Here is a 23467-nt window from a genome sequence, read left to right on the forward strand (position 1 = left end):
GAAAACATCAAACATGGTGGTGGTACCATGAATTGTACAGGGATTCTTTGCTGCCTCAGGGCTTGGATGACTTGCCATTTTTGAAGGCGCCATGAATTCTGCTCTGTATCAAAATTCTTAAGGAGAAAGTCCAGTCATCTGTCTGTGCACTGCCGCTGAAGTGAAACTGGGTAATGCAAAAAAACAATGATCCAAAATACAAAAGCAAGTCCACATCTTAACGGCTGGAAAGAAACAAAATGAAAGTTTCGGAGTGGCCTAGTCAAAGTCCTGGCTTGAACCCGATAGGGATGCTGTGGCAGGTCCTGAAACTGGCAGTTAATGCTCAAATACCTACAAATTTGCCTGAATAAAGCAGTTCTGCAAAGAGAGGTGGGATCCAATTCTTCTACAGTGATGTGAAAGACTAATATCAAATTATAGGAAGCATTTTGTTGTGGTTATTGCTGCAAATGGTTGTGCAACCAGTAATCAGGTTTAAGGGGGCAATTACATTTTCCATTAAATAAATGAAATGATTAAAAAAAACAAAAAAAAAACATTTTCACAGGACTGTACTTTAAAAAAAGCATGCCTCAATCCTTCCTTCCTGATCCCTGTCACTCCTTGTGTCCTGGAAGGGGCTAACCGATGGTCAAGACAGTTAATTGTTTATGAAACAAAGGGAGAAAATGCGATCCCTCTTTGTTGCCACGTTTGGTGAAGCATACAATGATGCATCCTTTTTTGGAAGCAATTTGGGACAGGCACAGCTGAAAGACTCACAACTGTTCGTTTCCAACAAGAAACTGAAAACATAGCAGAAAAAAGTTGCTGTTTAAGTAAAATTATGGAGGAAAGGAATGCTTTCAGAAAATAAAAGCATACATATATATACTACTCTCTGGCCTGACAGCACTCATGTAAGGAAGTGACAATCCGTATATAAATACACAAATATATAGCTTACTAGTTCAGAGAACAGACGAATCAGAGCACTGTTGCATCCTGCCATTTATCTCTAAGTGTATGAGGCACATAATGCAAGAACCCTCAGAGGCATTAGTTCCCGCTCCATTTAGTTAGACCTTTCTCACTAGCATAAAAGCTCAAGGGCTGCTTGGCCGCTCGTCCTTGGCATTTTTTCCCGTCTCTCCATTAGTATGCCATGAGAGAGATCACTCAAAACATTGCATTAACGACACAACAGGAGCTGAGCTCTGACTCAGGACCCAACACTCAGCGTTCAGGCGTGCATTTATTTCTGTGTGTACGCAGGAAGTACAGAATGTTCCAGAGTACCTGAATTTAAAAAGGGTTATTTGGTCCTCTCTCAGTCTGAGGAACTGTAAAAATCACTGACAGTGACAGAAGGGCGTAGTGTTACTTCATTTGGAACAGTTTTCACCCAAATTTATTAAAGAAGGGAAGAAAAAAAAAACACAGCATGCACTCGTGAGAGAGTGACGAGACCCAAAATTAAGAAGCCATCGTTATGAAGATGAAATTATGAAGACCAACAGGAATGTAACTGAGAAGCTACTAAACCTGGCTATTCGGATGCAGTTTACATCACCTGTAAACTCAACTTCCTCCTTCCAGTTCCCCCAGTCCCCCCCCCCCCCCCAAAGAGCCCACCCTTCCCCCTCCAAACCCCTCGGCTCCGGACTGCAGAGGTGCAAGTTAATCTGAAGCGGACGCGGGCGGGCATCTGCATCTGGAGGAGGCCGTGACATCCGCTTTGCTCCCCGACTCCGTGTGCTAAGCGATGGAGACAGCCCGTTGGGCCGGAAACTCCATCACGCCAAGTCTGGCACTCGCGGCTAATGGGGAAAAAGCGGAGAGACGGAGCTTCGGCGAGCGTTTCGTCTAAAAGGGGCGCCGTGACGCCGGAGGGAGACGTGACGGTCGACCCCCAGAGGAAGATTTCGGAGCAAGTCCGAGCTGGCAGGCATGCGTTGCTTCTGCCAAATTTAGAGACTGAAGATAGCCGATATTGATTCTCTCTGCCGTATTGCAGACATTTTGTTCTGCCTGTGTTCCAATGACAAACCAAGGTTGTTCAGTTTAAGTGGTTTTTAATGTTCTCTATTTAGCAGTGAGATAAACACCTTCATGTATGCTTTAAACTACTAATGGAGACCGTTCACTTGTGCCTGTTTTGACCATGTATTTAATGGTGAATCTATCAGAACGTAAATGTACAGCTCTTCAGTAATGTACTAGCCCTTGTCCTTTACTCTCATTTTTCCCCTGGTCATGTTTATTTCATGTGAAAACTGTGGTAAATGCCAATCACATGGTAGATAGTGATGCAGTTAAGCCATTATAAACCAATTACCCATTACGTGTCAAGTCATAATGTGATTGTTTTCCATTCAGAGTATTTTGACATTTTATTATTATCAAATATTTTGAAAACTGCACAATGAATAAGGTTACTTCCCTACTCTTTTGATTATGCCATGGCATTATTCAGTATGTATGTAGCAAGGAATGCATTGCGCTTTAGATTAACAGATGAAGACTTAAGGCAGAGGTATCAGTGTACCCATATTTTAACAGCCTTAAGGAAAAAAAGCCAATCATTGAAATACAAACACAAGCAGAGATGCGGTCGTATTTCTTCGTGATAAACCGTGTTGTCACTCGGCCTTGATGGAATCCCTAATAGGAGCATCATATCTGGAGACTTGTACACAGTTTGGGTGATGAGAATTTGCCTCAAAATGAGTTTCCCCCCGCACGTCCGGCATTCCCGCAGTCAGTTTTTTATATCCATCTTTTCAGTGACGGCTGTGCAGAATGTCCGCGGCACCCCCCCCCGCAGAAACCGCACCCGCCACTTCTCAAGCCCATAAATATTAAAATCGCGGCGCGAGATTTACGGGGAACCCAGCAACACCAGCTCTGTCCCCATGGGGTAAAAGCTTAGCTGGCCACAATGAATTCACACGCGTGTGCAGCCGCACCCATGCTTTGATGGGGTTTTTTTTTTTTTTTTTACAGTCTAGATCCGTGCCCCGATCCAAAGGGATTTAATTCCAGTCGTTCCCCTTTGCTCTGATGGCAGAAGGACTTAAACATGTAAACCGCAGGGGTATTACTTCTAAAGGCAGGGGCCATTTGTGAGTCAAATGTGGGGAGAGAGAGAGCACTAGAGCTTTGCACAGGTGCCAATCTCCAAAGGATTACACTTTAAATCTCATTCTATGCTTCTGGCTAGTAGAAATAAAAACGGAAGAAACCAAAATAGCAAAGGAAATTGTTTTTCAAAAAAAATAATACATAACTTTTTATGCAAACTAGGCACTAATGTTCCCCCCACAAACTGCACCATAGTGAATCGCAGTGGGGCAAACCTGGAGAGAAATTGTAAAGAGTCAAATAATCCATTACAGGCATTAATCCCTCAGAGCAATTGAATCTCTGGAACTTTGCTGCATTGTGAATTCTGTCTGACCACACCCCTGGCTGATCCCACCCCTGTCTGACCACACCCCTGGCTGATCCCACCCCTGTCTGACCACACCCCTGTCTGACCACACCCCTGGCTGACCACACCCCTGGCTGATCCCACCAATGGTCTGAATGAGTTTTACCACAAGCCCTGTCATGTCCGCCCAGGGTCATGGAGGATTTAATTGCGTTGTAAACTGATTAATGTGGTTTTGCCCAGTTAAAATGATAATAGCAACCCATAGACAGTGCGGTGGGCTCTTGCTGAATACACATTTGCAATGATACTCTTATCTCATGAAATAGAAATTGTGTTTGGGCTCCTGTTCACATATGGAAATAAGCAGTTGTAATCCAATTTTGAATTTGGCAACACGGCCTCAGTTTCCATTTCGAACGGTTCACAAAACAAAAACAAATCTGATCAGTTTGATTGAGGTCAATTATTTCCTGGTGCTTATTCATCAAACCCAGGATTCACAATGTGCACATTCTAATAAATGCAATATGATACAGTCCAGTGAACAATGAAACAGGATACTGGCACATTAGCATCCCTTTATAACATTAAATAGCAGATGTCCGCCGTGTCTTTTCTAGACTGATGTCAGAGAATAATCAAGGTGACCCTCGCTGAATGAATCCATTTGCAGGGCTATTGATTTTGCATAGGCTGTACAATTAAGGAGGAGCACCAGAAAGTAGAGTCCAGTGTCTGAATGGCAGCAGGACACACGTGTTGCATTTTAACACTGATAAACAGGCACATCAGTCACACAAAATTGCATCAACATCGGTGTGATGACTAATCTGTTCTGATTGTTTCCAATCTGAGAGAGCATAATACGACAATGAGAAAGTATCCTAAAGACTTCATGTAATGCGAAACAGCTGCATCACAGAATTAAATGACACCGCAGTAGAATAAATAATAATAATGCACGGGTGCCCTCTGTAACGTAAATGATGCACTGATTAACTGAAGAATACACCTGAAAAAACCCTAATTTGTGATGCGCTGGATATTATATTTAACCTCAAGGTTATTGTTGCAAATGAGTAATGCATCAACAAATCATCCCTGTGACAAGTGCGTAAAACAAGGAACCAAATATAGCTTCAAGGTGATTGAATGTGCAGCCTACACCAGGTAGGAGAAGATCTGCGTTTTTAAGCGCAGTATAAATAATATTTATACCACACAGTCCATTTTCTGCATTATAAACCGCCATTCTGAGATTCATGCCACATTCCCAGGCCTCACGGTGATAAAACATTAGCCCACGATTTACAGAAAGAAAGAAAGAAAAAAAAACTTCCCTGTCCATCTCTATTGTCTATCGTCTAAGTCCGTAAAAGATTTTGCTTTTTTGGCACAGCAGATCCTGGCAGTGATGTCACATGGGCTCTTAGCAACAAGGGGTTAATTGGATTTCCGTTCTTAAAAGATCTGTTAAATTCAGTGTCCCAAGATGCCTCTCACCTTCTGCCCCGGCAGGTTGGGACGCCCCGCCTGTCATCTGGCTGACCGGGCAGAGAGGAGGCGGCGGTGAACCTCTGCCGCCATTTTATGGTTCGCCGGGCAACGGCTTCCCGCTCCCATGGAAACAAGCTCTCCGGTGGTATTTCAGTCAAAAAAAGATAGGGGTTAATAAAGCCAAGATCTTACGTGCCACGCTGAAGAGAAAATGTGTACGTCTGGTGTAACACATCTCCATTCTTTTCAGTGTCTGTGAGGAATCGACGGAAGACGACGATGGATGACACGATGTGGGCTGCGTGGGGAATTTTGGCCAGATGATTTACCGCATCTCTAAAATGTCATTGAGTGTTGATTTGGCCTACAAACTCATTTACATCCTTGCAGGACAATCACCTTGCATAAAGTCATTTGTTCTGAGCATTAAAGCGATCACTGTTCCTGTGATAGGGGAGTGATTAGATTGCTGTGGGTGGATCAAAATGGATGGCCCTGCAAAGCATGAAGAGTTTTGTCCCTGCCTGGCTTCTCTCAGGGCACTTGTGCATCGAGATCAGAATGTACCCTTTTGATTACACCGTATTTTGTTGGAAACTCTGAATTCCTACAGCTGTGCACTGTAATAGGGCAGGTGCGTTTTCTAGCACACGTTTTTAAATGTGTGCCATTCTGCAGGATATCTGTTTGTGCGCTCTCTTCCGAACGCGTTCCGCTAGCTATCGCTTGTTTTCGGTTCGCGGTCACTGAGTTCTGCTGGTGCCCGTCGGAGAGCAGACACCCTGAATGACTGGGTCAGCTGCTCTGCAGGCAGAGGCCAGAGAAACCTTACAGTTGGGGTTGGGTGACCGACCAATTAAAGGCCACCCTACAGAGCTCACAGCCACAGCACTGGTATGGTTTTGAAAAACTATAACTGGTGCAAAACATGGCATGCAAGAACTCAGACACTTAATGTAGTAATGGGATTGTGTGGCATAATGAATTCATAACATATCCAGTTTGAGCCATTTATAATGTCTCACGATGCCAGCTGTGGATGTTTCATTTTTTTTGGTATTTAGCAGTTGCTCTTACCCACAGCAACTTGCATAGCTTGCATTTTACACATGCAATCTATTTCTACAGCTGGATATTTACTGAAGCAATTCCTGTTTAGTACCTTGCTCTAAGGTATTACAGGCTCAGGGGTACTTGCCTGTAGGTGCCCTGAAGGAATCAAAACTATAACCTCAGAATTATAAGCCCAGTTCCCTAAACATTATGCTACACTGCACTTTAATAAGGCTTGTGCAATTTACAATGGCTGCCTCTAGTTCGTTTTCAGAAAATTAGAACATCAGGTGATTTGGTCTCTTAAATTAGAATCATTTTAACTGCCATTGTAACTTCTACATACTGCTATAGTACAGCAGCTTTCACAATCCCATTAGGATGGCAAGAGCCACAATGCACTCTCACAGAAAGGAAGAGAATTTGGTTCCAGTGGTTCATTGATGTATTCGCACTCATTGGAGGCCCATCACCTGGCAGGGGTGTGAGGGAACGGTGTGCTCGATTACCTCGCATTCCCTCCTTAATAACCTGAGAACCGCCACACTCCCATGCCCCCGAACTGCACGCTCCCTTGCCAAGGCCGTTTAATACACCGGGCGTCAGGCAGCCCGCGTTAATATACATTCTGGTGGTCAACTAAGAATCGAGGAAGTTTAGGAACAGAAAAAGATTATAAGAGCTGTGCGAATCTATTACAGCTGTGAAGACGCTCGCCGCCTGCAAAAATGGCCGCGAGCGAGGCGCCACGGAGACGGCGCTCTCTCAAGCGCTCGGTTTGAGCACAGCTGCCGCCGGTTGCCGAAGACGGCTTTTTAATTCACCGGCAATCTTTACCACACCTCCTACCTCTGTTGGACTCAACCATTACCCAGCCACCCGGTGCGAAGGCGAAAGAGAGAGAGAGAAGACTGTGTCCTTCAGAAACTTCTAGAGTGTATCCCCTCAAGATCATAGTGAAACAAACAAATCTCTCCCAGGGAAGACTAACTGGTCTGTTTTGAACACCTCTTGTCAGAAAACATTTAATGCATGCATTACTCCTCGTTAGAATTTAATCCGCTTCTATACAGACTTCAGGAGTCACGACATCTCTTCCAATTTATTCCTTGTCCCATAAGCAGATTCTGTATCGGTGTGTCTGCAAATGATACATGAATTAGCATTTGCTAGCATTTACTCACTTCAGCTGTGAGACTTCATACCTCCCACTGGCTGACATTTAGGCCCAGATTGATGGAGAAAAAGGGTACAAGTCAAATATGCACTAGTTCAATATGATCACAGCGGCATACATTTAACCACCAACTGAGTAAGAAATGTTTTAGAACAAAAGTTTGTTACTTAGTCACGTAAAACACACAGTTGGTTGCGTGGTCAGAGGCGAACACTTCATGCATGAAAACAAATGTTTGCCAGGGATAATTGACAAAACATTACAACACTGAAATATAATTTAAAATATGAGCACAAATTGGACTCATATTCTGCATAAACAATGTAAAATCCATGTCACTTTTAATTTAAAATGACCCATCTTCTGAAAGACTGAGAATGCATGATTTCTGTCCTTTCTATGTGTTCAAATCTCTAATACTAAACCCTTCAATTTGCAAACCTCCAACAGCCCCCAGCATCTGCCCCCAAACAAAAAAAACTGGGAAGTATTACTGCTGCAAATTGCATTTCCCTGTCCCTTCCAGGTCACATCAAACTCTCAAACAATTACCCATTAGTTGATCTTTATTTAAAATTCCAGCGTTGATCCTAATAGCATTCAACATGGTAAGGAAGGCTAAAAGGTCAAAATGAATTGGTATGAATCTTTCAGCCAGTTTTTAAAATTAGAATTTTGCCAATAAAGATATTAAATGAAGGCTCTGTCTGTGCCAAATGCACTTTTTTTGGTGGTCTTCTTTTTTTGGCAAAACGTAGGGAAATTAGTAACTTTTTTTATTAGCTTTAGTTTTCTTACACTTTAATATGCAGGTATAAACTCTGCATATTAATTCAATCTGAAAACATTGCTTAAACTATTATTCAAGTCTGCAAAATCACTGAAGCAGACAATCTGAATCTGTCATCATAAGAGCACAGAACGCTACAGGCATTTATAAGGAAAGATTATTTTTGCTCCTAATTCAATAAACATTTGTCCTGAGAATTGGCCTCGACTCAGTAAACATAGTCTACCACTGCCTTTGCTCCCCGCAAACAGTCTGCCAAGTTATTTATTTATTTCACTGAAAATTGCTGGGGGAAAAAAAAAAAAACTCTTGCCTTTGTGAATCAAAGATAAGGGACAAATATTTATCGAACGAAGGCCAAATATAAGAAATGCTGACCGAACTGAGGTCTGTCAATGTCTGTTATCAGGGGCAGTTTCAGGACAAAGCATGAAAATCTCAAAAAAGAAAAAAAAAACGCTCCCGAAGGAGCTAACCTGAGGAAACGTTCCAAATATTCTGTCGCAGCCTTCCCTCCCTCGTTCTCAATCATCGCAAATGGGTTATAGCGAGACACATTTCTTTGCATATAATTTTGTAATGAAAAATGTGGCGCGCGCCGGGTGCCAGCTGTGTGTGAACTGGTTCAATGAAAACCGAAATACCGGCGCGCGGAATATTAATCACCGCGACGGGGGGGGCAGGAGGGCGGTGAACCGCGGCGGGACCGTACTTCGCTTCGGTCTGAGTTCCCCTTGCCCCCGGCCGCGGTCCAACCTTGCTAATCATCTAGGGACCGGTGCCCTTGCTGACCAGCACCATGGACAATCCCCTATTATGTGGCCTGGCCAGATGGTCAGCCCTGTACTGTTAACAATGGAAGGTGACATAGCTTTCCAGCTAATGTAATCAAAGACATCACTGGGGTAACTCAAGTGCAGGCATGATTCAGTGCTGGATACTCTCTGGACAGTAGGAAAATGACGTGAGCACTGATTGACTGGATGTCATTATCAAATGTTCTACTGAAAGGTTTCAGCTTTCTATTGCTGAAGTTGAAAGGTTCCAATTTTATGAATCTTATCAATATTCATCAGGCAGCATGATTAAGGACAATATTAGTCATTCCCTGGGCACACACATTTGTGAGAATTACCAGTACAGCCCCAGAAACGCCTACCTCCAACTGGAACCACCTAGAATAAGGAAGGGACACTGAAGCTAGGTTTCAGTAGAATATATGTGTTTTGAGATTAAGACCAGCCATGTCCCATACAGGGGACCAAAGTGAATTGCTGGGTCTTAGTAGGATATAGAAAAGGCCTACATTTACACTCACATAATGAGAAATAAAGAAGTTTGCACTGCAATCTATTCATCAACATTGAACTCTTGTCAAAAATGAGCTATAGAAAAGTGCAATTTATCATAATAAAGAAACACATACCATGCATTTCAATTTATTTTCACAGATGGCCCAAACAATGAGAATAATAAAAAAGCTATTTGCAGTCATTTCGTGTTTATATATTGTGGACAGACCAAGGGACAGGGTACAGATGCTTAATGAGTTTTTAATTTTTATTTATATTTTTTTATTAGCCTACCCAATTTATCTATTGATTCAAAAGCTGCTCACGAAAACCCAATATTTTCTGTTTTAATGCATTTTAAAAACTGTTATTCCTGCAGTCTTTTTTTGTGTGTGGCTGTATTCCAGCTATGAGAAGGGACTATGATGCCCTGTCACAGCATGGAAAAAAAAAAAAAGAAAAAGATTCAAATGTTTTTTTTGTTGTTTTTTTTTCCCTCAGCTTGGACAGTTTGTTCTCACCAAGCAGTCGTTCCAAAAAAGCAACATGACAGTTGGCATTTTGGCGAAATGTAATTGCCTCAATTGAAAGCCGGCTTTTCCCTTAAGGATGAGAGCCGCTCGGGTGGAACAACTGGCGAGCGCATTGGAAGAGTCTGTTTCTGTTGCACATATAGGAGAAAAGGCCGCACTTGACCTGGGGGTAAAGTATACTTGGGGGTCCAGGAAAAGTCAATTTTGATGAATAGCAATTACCACATACAGTACATCACTTAAAACATTTGGGTGCTTGGGGGGGAGGGGACTGCTGAAATGACTTATTAATAACCAGCGATGGCAAATTAGTGACTGCTAATTTACACCGCATGATAAGGACAATGTGCACTCCCTATAGATTTCATCTTACTGCTTACTACCTAAAAGTGCCCCTCACATTAATAGATGAAATCATATCGCCACACAATCTCTGAATCCCATTTCAAAACAGTTTGTACCACTGTGTGCTGATTGGATGAACCCACCGGAATAACACCCCTGGGAGGGTCTGCGTTGAACAAAATTAGGGGGGGGAAAAAAAAAGCACTCACAATGGTTAGACCATGCTGCGAGCATTAACGGCAGCAATCATTTACCGAAAAATGAACACAAAATTTGAAGTAGAAAAAAAGGTTCTAGCCCATTAATGATTATGGTACAAAACGCATCATAAAAACTCAAGAGCGTCTCTTGCATGCCTGCAAGAATAAAAAAGGCAGCAACAAAGTGAAAATGAAAGAAACAACGGCTCAGGCTCTGCATGCTAAAATTAGATTTAGGTTTTGCAATCTCCCCTGTAACAGCAAGAATCAACAGTGAGTTACACAACTTGATGTTTGCTGCTCCGGGGGGGAAGAGGGAAAGCCCCATGGGGTAGGGCTGTATGATAACTCCAGTCTGGTCGTTCTGTGCATATAAAAACGGCTAGCGCCATTCAGCTTTTCATCATGTCGGTTTAGCGGGCGCTCCACGGGCACGGCTAAAATACCGCCCTGCGCGTGCCAGCCCAGCCCACAGCGGCGGTTTCCAAACCGCGGGGCACGGGAGCAGTAGATGCAGGTCATGAGACATAAAATAACGAGGCTGTATACAGCACACAGCTTGGCAACCGCCAGTATGTTTTAAATTCACCTATAGCAGTGCATTCCTTGTACCGTTTGCAGTGGACATGCAGCTGTTCTGACCAAAGAAAAAAAAACTGTTCTGTATTTGAATGCTTCTTTTTTGTATCCGTGAGTCACAGAATACATAAGCTTAAATCAGTGGGTTCTGAAAGTTTGGGAACCCCGGTTCTACAGCCAGCTTGCGCCTTGTTAGAATACCAAGAATCCAGCCTTTGATATTACACTGATTAGCACAGGAGCTTGTGTGAATGATGCCGCCAGGAAAGAGCCTGATTGGCTAATCAGTGCGCTAAGCAAAGCAGGTTTGAGCTTGCTTCTTTAGCTACTGTAACTGATTAGATTGTGGAGGGGCAATGTGCTAGCTGAAAACTGCATTCTGCATTGCATGCCAGAGTCTTCTGTTTGAACAGGCACTTGTCTGGCTGTGTGACCTGAGCTTGACACTACTCCAGTGCATTGACTGTAGGAGCTCAGCTTGGATTGTGGAAAAAAAGCAACTGACTGCTTGTTCACATTTTCCAAAATTGTCAGGGGACATAGCAGTGACAGCATAGTAGAGGGTGATTGGTTATTCCAAACTGGGAGAGAAATACAAATGAAGCTAATTTTATTTCATTAGCTAAATGGCTAAAACGGTTAAGCATTCTTAATTACACAAACGAGGAATCGCAGAATCAGCTTCCTCACCGTCACCAAGAAATCCACATTTCGGAAAGGGAACTTTAAGTTGGACAGAAGCTGTTCATGCAGAACAGGTCTGCCTGGCATTTATTTATTTTTTTTTGAGAAGCAGAGGATTTTAAGTCGCTATTATTTTTCAGCTCCCGCAGACGGTATTAAATCTACGCTGGCAGGAATAAAAGGCTTGCAGGGTGATTTCTGCTCCGCTGGGACGCGGAGCGGCTCCATCGCTCCGACTCCTTTTATCAGCACTTTCCCTCAGCTTAACAATTTGTATTTACAGGGCTTGTCACATCTGTTTACTTGTGAGGCCTCAGCAATTCCTGGAAAGAGATGAGATGGGGGTGGGTGTAGGTGGGGGTGGGGGGGGGGTGGACTGATGGGACAACTGAGCACCTGTATGTATGCAAAAGAAAAGTTGAGATTAAAAAAATAAATGAAATAGAGAAGTACAGGTTTGTGATTACGGTTAAAGTGTTTTAGAGAAACGTTTAACCCTTTTAAACACTTGCTGAAAAAAGATGGTATTTAAGCAGGCTTAAAAAAATTGTTTCTGTGGCACGAATTGTAAACAGGCAAATGTATTGATGTTCGTAAATGGCAACAAGAAACACAAATGGGAACTCCAAATTCAAATATATGTGCTAATTATTTTGGCCTTTCGCTAACGAGCGATGATCAATTGATTGGTGACTCGAAGCAGACAAGCGTCCTCGTTGAAAATCATCCCGGAACGTTCCCTGCCGCCTCGGACGTAGCGATCGAGAACTGCTGGGGATGAGACGCGGCGAAGTGCACCTTTCAGGACCGATTTTCATACAGATCCTGTCAATCCTACCGCATGCGCCAAGAAAGCCTCAAGTACACAGGGATGAAGATAATGGAGGCTGCTGGAGGAATGTGACTGCACTGCTGAAAAGTGGAGCGTTTCGTTTGGGTTGGGCTGGGGCCTGCCAGAAGAATAAAATGCAGTGATTTTAAACCAGGCTAGAGGAAGCCAGAAGAAGAAGAAAAGAAAAACCGGCACTGTGGAGATGCCCCCTAGCCTCGCGGAAGGGGACAGATAATGATTTCCCCTCTAGTCAAAAACTAAAATGGCAACATAAACATGCACAAGAACCAGAACATCCAGAGCATGGATTGCGTACATCATGGTGCCCCACTTGGGTGATGCATGGCAGCCATTTTACAGCAGCTCAGAGGGAAATAAGCCGGTTAGAAAGTCACCAAGGTGCGGGTTAATAATTCACATTTCTTTTGGCAACCTTGATTCAAAATCCCTACAGTGAGTTTCTTTAAACTGGGGCTTGAATGAAGATTAAGATGCATGAAATGCCCTTTTTTTTGTACCGGAATAAATCGTCTTAAGGGTCTGCGCTAACATTTTCGTGGCTCTCCGCGAATAAATCACGTCCATTACAGGAAGTGCCATAATGGCCCAGGGTTATGGATTCTTTCCCTCGGTGTTTGCACTGGAAATGTCCCTGGCACATAAAAAACGCTGCGGTTCTGACAACGGGATAAAGTAGTACAGGTGTTCAAAGCGCTCCTCGGACTTCGGCGGGACGCTGGGCGCCGCCGGAGCCCCGATTAACCCGAACAGAGCCGTGCCGGTAATTACCCGCCGCCGGCACAAATCAATTTCGCACCGGATCAGAGCTCGCCTTTTACAGATACCATCTGTGCGCAGAACCGGCTTCGGGAAAGACACCGCAGGGTGAACAGCTCCGTGTGCACAGTCAGCGTCGCAACCTCAGGTTCGTAAAGCAAGTCGCCCTTTACGGCGAACCGAATCAATTATTGGTGCTGCTGAAATTATTATTAGCGGAGAGAACTGCTTAGGTTAAATGCACACTGCAGAGAGTGGTGAACACTTAAAATGGAGGTAGGTGTACTGTTGCAAAATGATTTAAGACATACTCACCCACATGCACGTACTCATGGCACTGACAGAGCTCTTATTTTGAAACATTTTGAAATTAAAAAATGTTATCAAAGGGCCCAGAAATTAATATTACAGGGCATTATTCACAAAATGTAATTATTCAGATAAAGAAACTAGAAATGTCAGGCTGTTTGTTTCTCTAGAGGTTCTTATAAATATATTAATTCTAGAAATGATTGGGAAAAGTATGGATGTTTCAACATGTAATTTTATAATAAAGAACACATTTGAAGGTTTAAAGCAAAGTACAAGAAACTCGTGACTAACCTTCAGCTAGGCTATGAGTTGCTTTTTTATGTACCACAGATTATTTAAATTCATTCTTCAGTCATTCATTTTTGGTCTCACTTGTTTTTGTGATGTCAGTGAAACTACAGTACATTTTGACAGAGGCAATTTTATTGAAAGGCTTGTGCTATATCAAGGCAAGTAGAGCTCGAGTCTGATTTAGTGAGCAGCACCAAGAACAAGAGGAGGTCAAGTCTCAGTGAGTCAGAAAAGTCTTTGGCATCATGCAATAACGTTTTAAAAATATACCTACTTTATTGGGGGCTAGACATATTGTAAGTTGTCTCCCAGGAGGAAATCTCATGAATACAAATCTCTAGAACTGACGGTTCAAGCGTCACGTGACCAAAACAACCATTTAAGATTTCTTAATCCACTGCAGTGGATTTTTCAAGCACTACCAACCCCTGCCCTACACTTGAAACGGAATAGCCGGCTCAGAAGGACAAGGTCTTTCACTTATTATCAGCATAGTAGCAGGGGCCATTTTCAAGCCAGACGCTGCCAATGTCACTTTGTCCATTATAAACAGAAGGTACTCAGAAATGAATCGGAGGGGCTGGTTGACAAGACCATATGGTTCATTTGAAATGGTTTACAGAGATGGCTTGCCAAGAATTACAAACACCTGCAAATATCCTTAAATTGCATGAGTCATCCTGTGCAATGATATGTTTTGGCACACAAAAAAAGTTGTTTGCTTAGAGGACCTTGATTGGCCATGATACAGGTGTAAATTGACAATTTGGCCAGTAACCCAGTTCTAATGTGTGGTTCTGTCCATGATGGGTCTTGTAATGGTGTGTTTCAGTAATCCTTTTCGATGGAAATCCGACTGCCTCTGTACTCTGAAATCGTCTGCCCAAGGCCATGACGGTCCCCCAGGCTCTGAGAGACAGTGTCATAAAACAAGATTTTTATAAAATTGTTTTTCAGCCAAATTAAACTGAAACGCTGAATAGCATATTCCTTTCCTTTCGCATACTATCCCTGCCCTAAAAGCAGACCCAGCCTGCTCTGTGCAGTGATGCTTTATATTCCATTCCTGCTTTCCAGCTTATTTTACATGCAATGTTTAAATAAATACTTTAGCCATGTCTAGCCATGTGCCTTTTGTGTTGTGTAAAGTAAAGCATGACTGCTATGTGCCCATGCAATAGGTGGGGACAACTAATAACCTTTTGCAATAATACAGAGTTATCACATAGCCTAATCATTAGCAATAGTGCAGAGATACTTCATCTTTGTCTAATATTGATGATATTTACATTTATCATGGGAATTAATTATTTCAGTTCAAGGCTTGCCTTTTTGCTTTTTCGAGCTGGATGTTGATACAGTATAACTGCGCATGCTACTCTGGGACTCTTACGGGTGCAGTTGACTGGGACGGAACTGTTGGCTGCGTAGCATCACAAGTGAATCAATGAAACTCAATTGAAGTGGAGAACAAGCATTATGTTTCTTAAATAGTTTGGTAAACTGAAAGTAGCACAGTCTGTACGCATATTAGTACTGCAAATTATAATAAATAAATAAAAAGAAATAAATCAATACTTTAGGCTTATAACCAGCTAGGACATGCCACATCTATCTTCTCAGTTGTTCATACCTTATCAACATTTACCCGCGGAAGTGCTGTACATGCTAATGTGGCGACTCACTTGTAAATCTCCCAGCCAAGTAAATCAAACATGACGCAAATAACAGTTCACTACGGCATCGGTGCAGTAGCATTAAAGGGAAAGAAGTCAAGCAATCCGATTTGCCGTAATGAAACCGAACCTCCACCACACCCAAAGGTAATTCATATCTCATAAACCGACCTCTTTAACAGCAGCGCTGCAGGTGCATGACGGTCTCTAGTCGCCAAATTACCGAAATTGAATTGAAAGCGCTTTCATTTGCCACTGTTGTGAGTTAGCGCACTAGTTAACCGAATTGTGCCTCGACTGCTAAGTGCTAAAATCGGGCGACGACTTTTTTTGTTGTTGCTGCTGCTGCTTGTTGTGGCAGCAGGGTTCTTGTTTTTGTAAATAGGATTTTTTGCTTATCTCAATGTATTTTCACAGGTGGGCGCGACTCTCACGAGATGCATGACGGACGCGCGCGTGCCCGTTTCATCACTGGCACATCTAAGGCGCATTAGAGCCCGCCACCTTTATTAGCCCCTGAATAAACACGGTCGTCGATCACGGCCGCGAGCGTCTATCTCGCCCACGGGGAGCGGAGAGAGAGGCGCAGCGTAGATAAACGCCTTATCTGCTGCCCTTAGCGGGGCTGTGGCTGCCTTATCTGGACAGGAGGGGAGGCCCACAAAAAGCGGCTCCCAACGCCGCTGCCACCCCGCCAAGCTCCAGAGCAGCGGCTGAAAAGGATCCGCGGGGGAACGGTCGCAATGTCACCTTCACACAAACGGATTTCTTCAACAGTGATAGATTTCGGAGCATATAACGCAGCTAGTATAATTGTGTGCGTTTAGTTTAGTTTTTTTATTATTTTTAAAGCACATACATTACATAAAATGTGTGTACAATATATATGTATAATGTATTATAATAATAATATATATATATTTTTTTTTTATATGTAGGCATCCATTTCATTGGGATGTGGTTACTGTGCCAGGTGTTGAGTGCCTATAAAAAGGGAAGATGGGTGAAGATGGCCATCAACCGCTTAAATCCTTTTTTTGGTTGGGAATCCAATGTTTCAGAGGGCAAAACATTTTATAGCATACCTTCATTCCAAATGCAAGATTGTACTATGAGTGTTTTCCAGAGTTCTGTACAGAAACACAAGTTTAGCAGTTTATCAGTTTTAGGGAAATGTGATTGAAAAGTACATCTGGGACTTGCTTATCAGCTGATTAGGAGACTAATCTGCTAATGGTGCTGGTCCTGTTAATAGATAAACGTAAGTTAATGATGGACAGTGTGTGGGGGTGAATTAAGGTGTGTTTCACTAATCTCATTTCAGGCGCTGTAGCTCTTGCCTCCACTCGTGCAGGAAAACAGCTGCAGCCCTCCTGGGTGGTGGTGGAGGCTGATATCTGCCAGCTGGTTTCAAATATGGAGAACAGCCCGCTGGGGCCCTGTGCCCTCCCCGTTTCTATGAAAGTCGCGGCAGGTACAGCTTTCCTTTGCAACCAGGGTTCGGTAACTGCCGTTTCTCAGTCGTCAGTCAGTCGGCTGCATGTTCAGTCTGTTCCATTCCAATCTGACACACAAATGCCCCCCACCCTTTTCCCTGCAGCACAGCCGATAACCAGGGGTCTTGCCTTTTTTTTTTTTAATGGGAAAAGAAACAGATGGGTTGGCGGGGTTGGGGGTGTGAGAATTCAGCCAATCTGATTACCCTTAACGAAAGTACCACCACAGGCAATTTTTTCTTTAGCCAGCCACTTTTACAACAGCCCTGCAGGTGCACTTCAAACATGATTCTCAAAATTACTGAAATAGTTGGACACTTAATTCACCACCACTGTGTCTGTGCTAAAGTTTGAAAATGGTACTTTGACTGAAAAATAGGGCCCTTAGTGTGAATTGATCCTGGGAGAATGGTTGAGACTTTTTGTCTCTCCCAATTAAAAAAAGAAGGTTTTGTTTCATGTGAGACCTTCATGAAAAATTAAACTAAACGCAAGAGACATAGATAATGATCCCGGGGTATCAGTTATACTAAATATAAAATAAGGTTATTGCCTGAAGTACCAGAAAAAATGGCAATCAACAGTGGACTAGACATGCTGGCGTGGAAACAGAATGGCTGGTTCTTCATTCAGTACGGAAAGTGCATGGAGAGTATTTGACTCGTTAGCTCATTCCTAAAATCTGTCCAAACAAGTCAGTGTTGGAGGGAATAGGTCTCTAAACGCACAGCCAAGAGGCCACTACAATCAGAAAAATCCATTGGCCTTCACTCGCCACCCTGCCGCTGGCCCATGTCCATTTAGTGCAGAACATGTCTGTTCCATGCACTGATGTCAGGCTTGGGACTGCAAACAGCATCATCGCGTGTGACAGACCACCGAGGATGCAGCGTGCTGGTAAATACCAGGGCAAATCGTGCGAGCAGCGGGGGCTGAGCAGTCCTTTTCTCTGCCATCTTCCTCAGCCCCTTCCGTAGGACTCATCTCAGCCATAAGTGGCCCTGGACGGTGGCAGAGAAGGGCTTTTATGCTAATTTTAGCAAATTGTGGATGTTGATTGAAGGATGTGCAGGGAGAGAGAGCGAGAGAGTGTGTTAAGCTCGTTTCAGTATAACCCGAGTCCAGCTGTAATCACGGTGAACTCTCCAGTAAACACACGCCAGAACCTGTTTGAAGTGATTTTGGACAGAATTTCTGGATAGGCACATTCTATAAAGTCTTAACCGAAGGTCACAGAGCATGTGGTTAATGAGGGCTAGAGTCTTGTGAAATCATTTGTAGACTACTCTCACCCACTGAGACTTGCGTTTAAAAATGCTCTGGATTGGTAGAACAACATAACATTCTGACCAATCACTGGTGAATCTGATTGGGAGCAGCACAGGGTAAAGAATGACAGGTCATAGCATCTCCAAGGGCAATACCTGCTGCTCTAACACAACGACTCCACAATGACCACACACACACCTCTTCAGTGATCCCATTTGGAATGGCCCCTTAGTTCATCCAGTACCCATTATATTCTTAGAACAATGGTGGATGGCATTGGTGACATAATATAGAGAAGAAAAATTGTAAGCAAAATATAAAGGGAATATAAAAATCAAACCATTCAGTGAGTATGGGGAACAAGCGTCTAGGACAAAATGGGTACTCACAGATTGCGACATTATTATTTAACCATGAAGGAATATTGAATTGGAATGCAAACTGTAAAAAAATAAAACCATAAAAAAGTACAAAAAAAAAAAAAAAATACAAATGGATCAAATACTCTTTCCCCTGAGTGTAAATTGGCAATAAAAGACAATCAGAGTGAGGAGACTTTGCAGGAAGTGGGCTGTCATGGAACTGTAGTCAACACAGCTACTGTTTGATGAACTCTAATTACATTTCTCTTGAGCGGAACCATTGCAAGGAATGCAGATTAAGTGTCATTCCTGGGGATCTTTAATTTTTCAAAAATGTTACACACTTTTGGTCAGCACTAATGGAAAGACTTAATAGCAAATGCTAACAGCCATAAATATTATTCATTTTAGCAATCTGTGACAGGCAGCAAGACCGTATTAAAAAGGAATAACACATTGTACCATGCAGTAATGTTATATTATATTGAGTCTCAGATGGAGAAAATGTATGCTTATACTGAGGAAAGTCCTAGTCTTATAGAACCTTTAAAGACAGCTTATATTGGATAAATGTTAAGATTCTTCTTTTTTTCTTTTTCTTTAATAGAAAAAGAGTGATGGAATTTATTTTATTCAATTCTCCACATCATTTTTTGTCAGCTGTATATAGCAAGCTGCCAAAAAACAGGCAAGTTCCTGTTAGAGATTAACTGTGTCGAGAGAATGAGTTCTATCTATCTATCCATCTTGAAGTGCAGGTACTGTATGCACAAATATACTGTGTTTAATTGAGTACAGTGCTCATTGCATTTATGTGAAGCCTGTTTCAGGCTGACATTTAAAAAAGAAACAACCAACCAGTTTAACCAACAAAATCTGTGTAATCCGTGTGCAGTCTCAGTTTAGTGCTCCATTAGTACTGTACCGCATCAGTGGCTGCCAAGGCATTACCCAGAGCTACTAAGAACATTAGATTACATTATATTTATTTGGCAGACACTTTTATCCAAAGCGACGTACAATAAGTGCATACCGAAGGTCATTGGAACAACTACAAAACACAGGTTTTATCAGGTACAATACTCATTATGTAACACATTATGAACACATTAGGTCCAGTTTACACAGTAAGCATAGGCTAGGTCAAAGAGTAATGTTAAGTCAAACTAGGAGGCATGACAACAAGCTACAACATCCAAGACAACGATACAAGTGCAATATAAGTGCTGGAAGGAGGTACATGTAATATGAAAGCGGTACAAAGCACTTTCATGTTATGCAGGTACCTATCGGAACAAAGTTGAAGGATATAGTATATGATAAGAATGATCCTAGATTGGGAGTGCTCTGCAGAGTGGTGATAGTTAGTCCAGGTATAATCTGAAGAGATGGGTCTTCAGACCACAGAGGAAGATGGGCAGATGATTTGGGAAAACTAATTTTGTTTACTGTAAGTTAGTTTAGACCATTTTCATTTGAACAGACAGCCCAGGAATGCATGCGTGTTCACATGAGAGATTCTCTGAGGGGAATTGCATCCAGCAGCAGTGTGAATGACAAACCAATATCGGCTAACTACAGCCATAAAGACTTCTCAGAAACCTTCAAGACTTCCATTTATTTAACACTTAAGCCCATTTTTCATTTCTCTCTCAATTTCTCAAAACAGTAGTTTTCATGGGCCCGTCTTATTGACTAAGCATCGTCCTCCATTTTGAGAGAGATCAGGTGTCTGTGCATGCTCCTGCCAGCTGGTGCTTCTTTTCACTCTGCCGTCCACCAGCATTTCTTTGGATGATCACATTTCATCAGGCACCCAATCAACTAGAGGAAGAGGCCACCAGTGCGCGGTGAGATGCATATAAACCAGCCAACCAGAACCTTTCACCCCAGGGGGACTGTGCCCAATCACGTGCTGCCCTGTGGGGCCGTCAGTCACCGTTGGAACTTTCATCAGAATGAATTACCTGACTGTAGGGGCAAACCCAGTGTAGAATTCAGTATCTTAGTAGGACGGACCACTAAGTAGTCAAACAGACTTTAGCATTAGAAATTCTAGGTAGTTCCAGGTTCAAAGAACACATGACCATGTCTAAACCGTGAGCTGTAAAAAAATTTTGGTTCTGAAGCTACTCATTTAAAACCTCTCCAGTTTCTCTCAAAATCTCTCTAGTTTTAATAATTGTTTTTGTGCTATCCCACAATAACTGCTTGGACACTGAGAAAAGTGCAGTGTTGTTCTTTATGTTGTTAGCTCGCTTCATTAATAGAAGGTAAGATTGCATCTTTTCCTGAAGTGTGTAAAAGTGGCTGGTAGTACATTACTCATTTCAATCAATGGTCTGGTGGTGTGTAATTTTAGTTAGTGCAAAATGAAATTGTATCCTTTAATTTAACCCACATTAAAAACTCCCACTTGGAGGACAGGGAGATTGACTTCTCTTCCTTACTTACTTTAAATATCTCAGATTTTATAGTGCTGTACCTCACAATATGGAAGACAATTACAGTGAGCTGAAAAAACCAGTTTCTTCAAAGAGTTGCAAGAAAGATTTGTCTAAATTACAAAGCCGAAGAGCTTCAGTGAGAGTCATCTTAATTGGAGAATTCTGTATGCAAACAAGAGAGCCTAATGACAGGCAACAGAGGGGGATTCTGGGTAAATAACTACATACAGGAGTGTTTGTTTCCTAATTACCTTAATCCTTGTTTTTGTAGCAGCTGATAACTAATTAATCTTTACGGATTCCTTGTGTTTCTTTGAGCATTGCATTGAGCTGATACAGCAAAGGAGAATCCATTGTACTGTGCCTTCTAAAAAGATTATTCAGAAATAGATGCGTTTTTAATGAGACTGGAGAACTGTTCAATCCAGCAATTAAAATAACAATCATTTCAATTTGACATTAATTGTGGCAGGAGGTCCCATGTATTTGTGAGGGAGTGGGGGTTTTGGGAGACCAACCGCGACTGAACAGGGGGTTCTTTAAGCTATTCACCAAAGGTAGAATAACCACAAAGAGACAAAAGGACAGCGGAAAAATAACGGAAAGGAAAACAATACTCCTAAGGGAGAGTATCCCAAAGAAAAGCTCAAAACAACCCACGTCCTGGGTAAAAATAACTAAAGCTTAAGGAGTATGAACTTTCTGAAAATGAAACAAAACTGCCTGAGCAGAAAACGGAGCAACTCAAAGAAAACTGACCTCGAACCGAGGCTGAAAAGTAACACCCTAAAGAAAGAATTCTGAGTTTAGGTTGTGGCACTAACTTGTTACCAACAACCTATTAGCTAAAGACTGTTGTGCTAATTTTATAGCCACAACAATCCAATATCGCAACTCTCAATCCTTTACCTTTACCTTTACCTTTACCTTTACCTTTACCTTTACCTTTACCTTTACCTTTACCTTTACCTTTACCTTTACCTTTACCTTTACCTTTACCTCGCTTGATCGATTATCGGCTCTCGTGCAACATAAGTGACACTGAAGCAAAGCTTATCAGCTTGCTCGAGGTTTAAATAGAACACCAACAGGTGCAAATTGTAAAAAGAAATTTGCATGTGTATAATTCAATCAACAAAATGGAGAACTGAATGGCCGTAATAACTGAAGAAAAGGCGCATAAAAAAACCAATGGCCGTAATAACTGAAGAAAAGGCGCAGGAAGGAAAAGAAATGGTGGTATCAGCCAAAACCATGACAGTATTACCTTTCAATATGCTCATATTTTCTATCTTGTCTATCCTTTGACTTAATTTTGTGTTGGAAACCCCATGTGAAATTCCCTCAGCACCCCCAGTACCTCTACATGTAAAGAGAAATTAGTTTGAATAATATGGTACTAACTGTTTGCAACCAGTAGCCATTCTCTAAACTGTAATATAGAAGCGTGGATTACATGATGTGGGAAACCGTAATGATTTTTCTCCCTCTGAATAACCTACTCAGTGATTCTGTCCTTGCCCATCAATTAGGCGTTGATTAATTTTGTTATCAGAATCAGAAAACAAGAGACAATTCTTTTCACCCCATTGTGGGAAGAAATTAACTGCAATAATTAAGAGGGACACTATTTGTCATCGTTATCATATAATGCTTCTGGATCCACACGCTTATTTTTGGGTGATTTCGTGAAAGTAATCTCACAGGGCAGAAGTCTTGAGGCTGAACCTGAGTGTTAAATACGACGTCCTGAAAAATAAACGCAAAAATAAAAACAGATGCATCCAGCCTCCTCAGCTCTGTGTAGGAGTTCGCTCTAAAGACACTTGGAAGCAAAAACAATGAAGCACTGCAAAACGAAATAACCTTGGCCAGCACTATTCTGTGGCACACTATCCTTAGATATAACCAAAGCAGGCAACCGAGACACATTATCTTGTAGAGCATTCCAGGGGAAAACAGCCTCACAATTTCAATATCAAATATGTGACTGTATTTGCTAAACAAATACACTTGGGCACAGTTTTTAAATACAGTGAGCTCCATAATGTTTAGGATAAAGACATGGTTTTTCTTCATTTGGTCCTGTACTTCACAATTGCAGATTTGTAATTAAACAATTGACATGTATTTTATGTGCAGATTCTCAACTTTTTAAGGGTATTTTTATACATGTAGAAATTACATCACCTTGTATGCATAGTCTAATATTCAAAAAGAGACCCACATATTATAGCAAGTTATTTGGGGAATGTGTGTCAGTCTGCTTATATATTTAGTCATTCATGTTCCTATTTCAATTCCAGCAATGTCTTTATTTTCCTCTTGTTAAAAGTAAAAATGAAAGCGCATTCCTCTGATGGAAGTAACATCTGTTATTCATACAACTGACCATTGCTTTGTGCTTCTGTTCTACACTTCTGACGTTTACAAGTGA

Source organism: Anguilla rostrata, chromosome 13 (assembly GCF_018555375.3).
Source record: "Anguilla rostrata isolate EN2019 chromosome 13, ASM1855537v3, whole genome shotgun sequence".
NCBI classification, from domain to species: domain Eukaryota; kingdom Metazoa; phylum Chordata; class Actinopteri; order Anguilliformes; family Anguillidae; genus Anguilla; species Anguilla rostrata.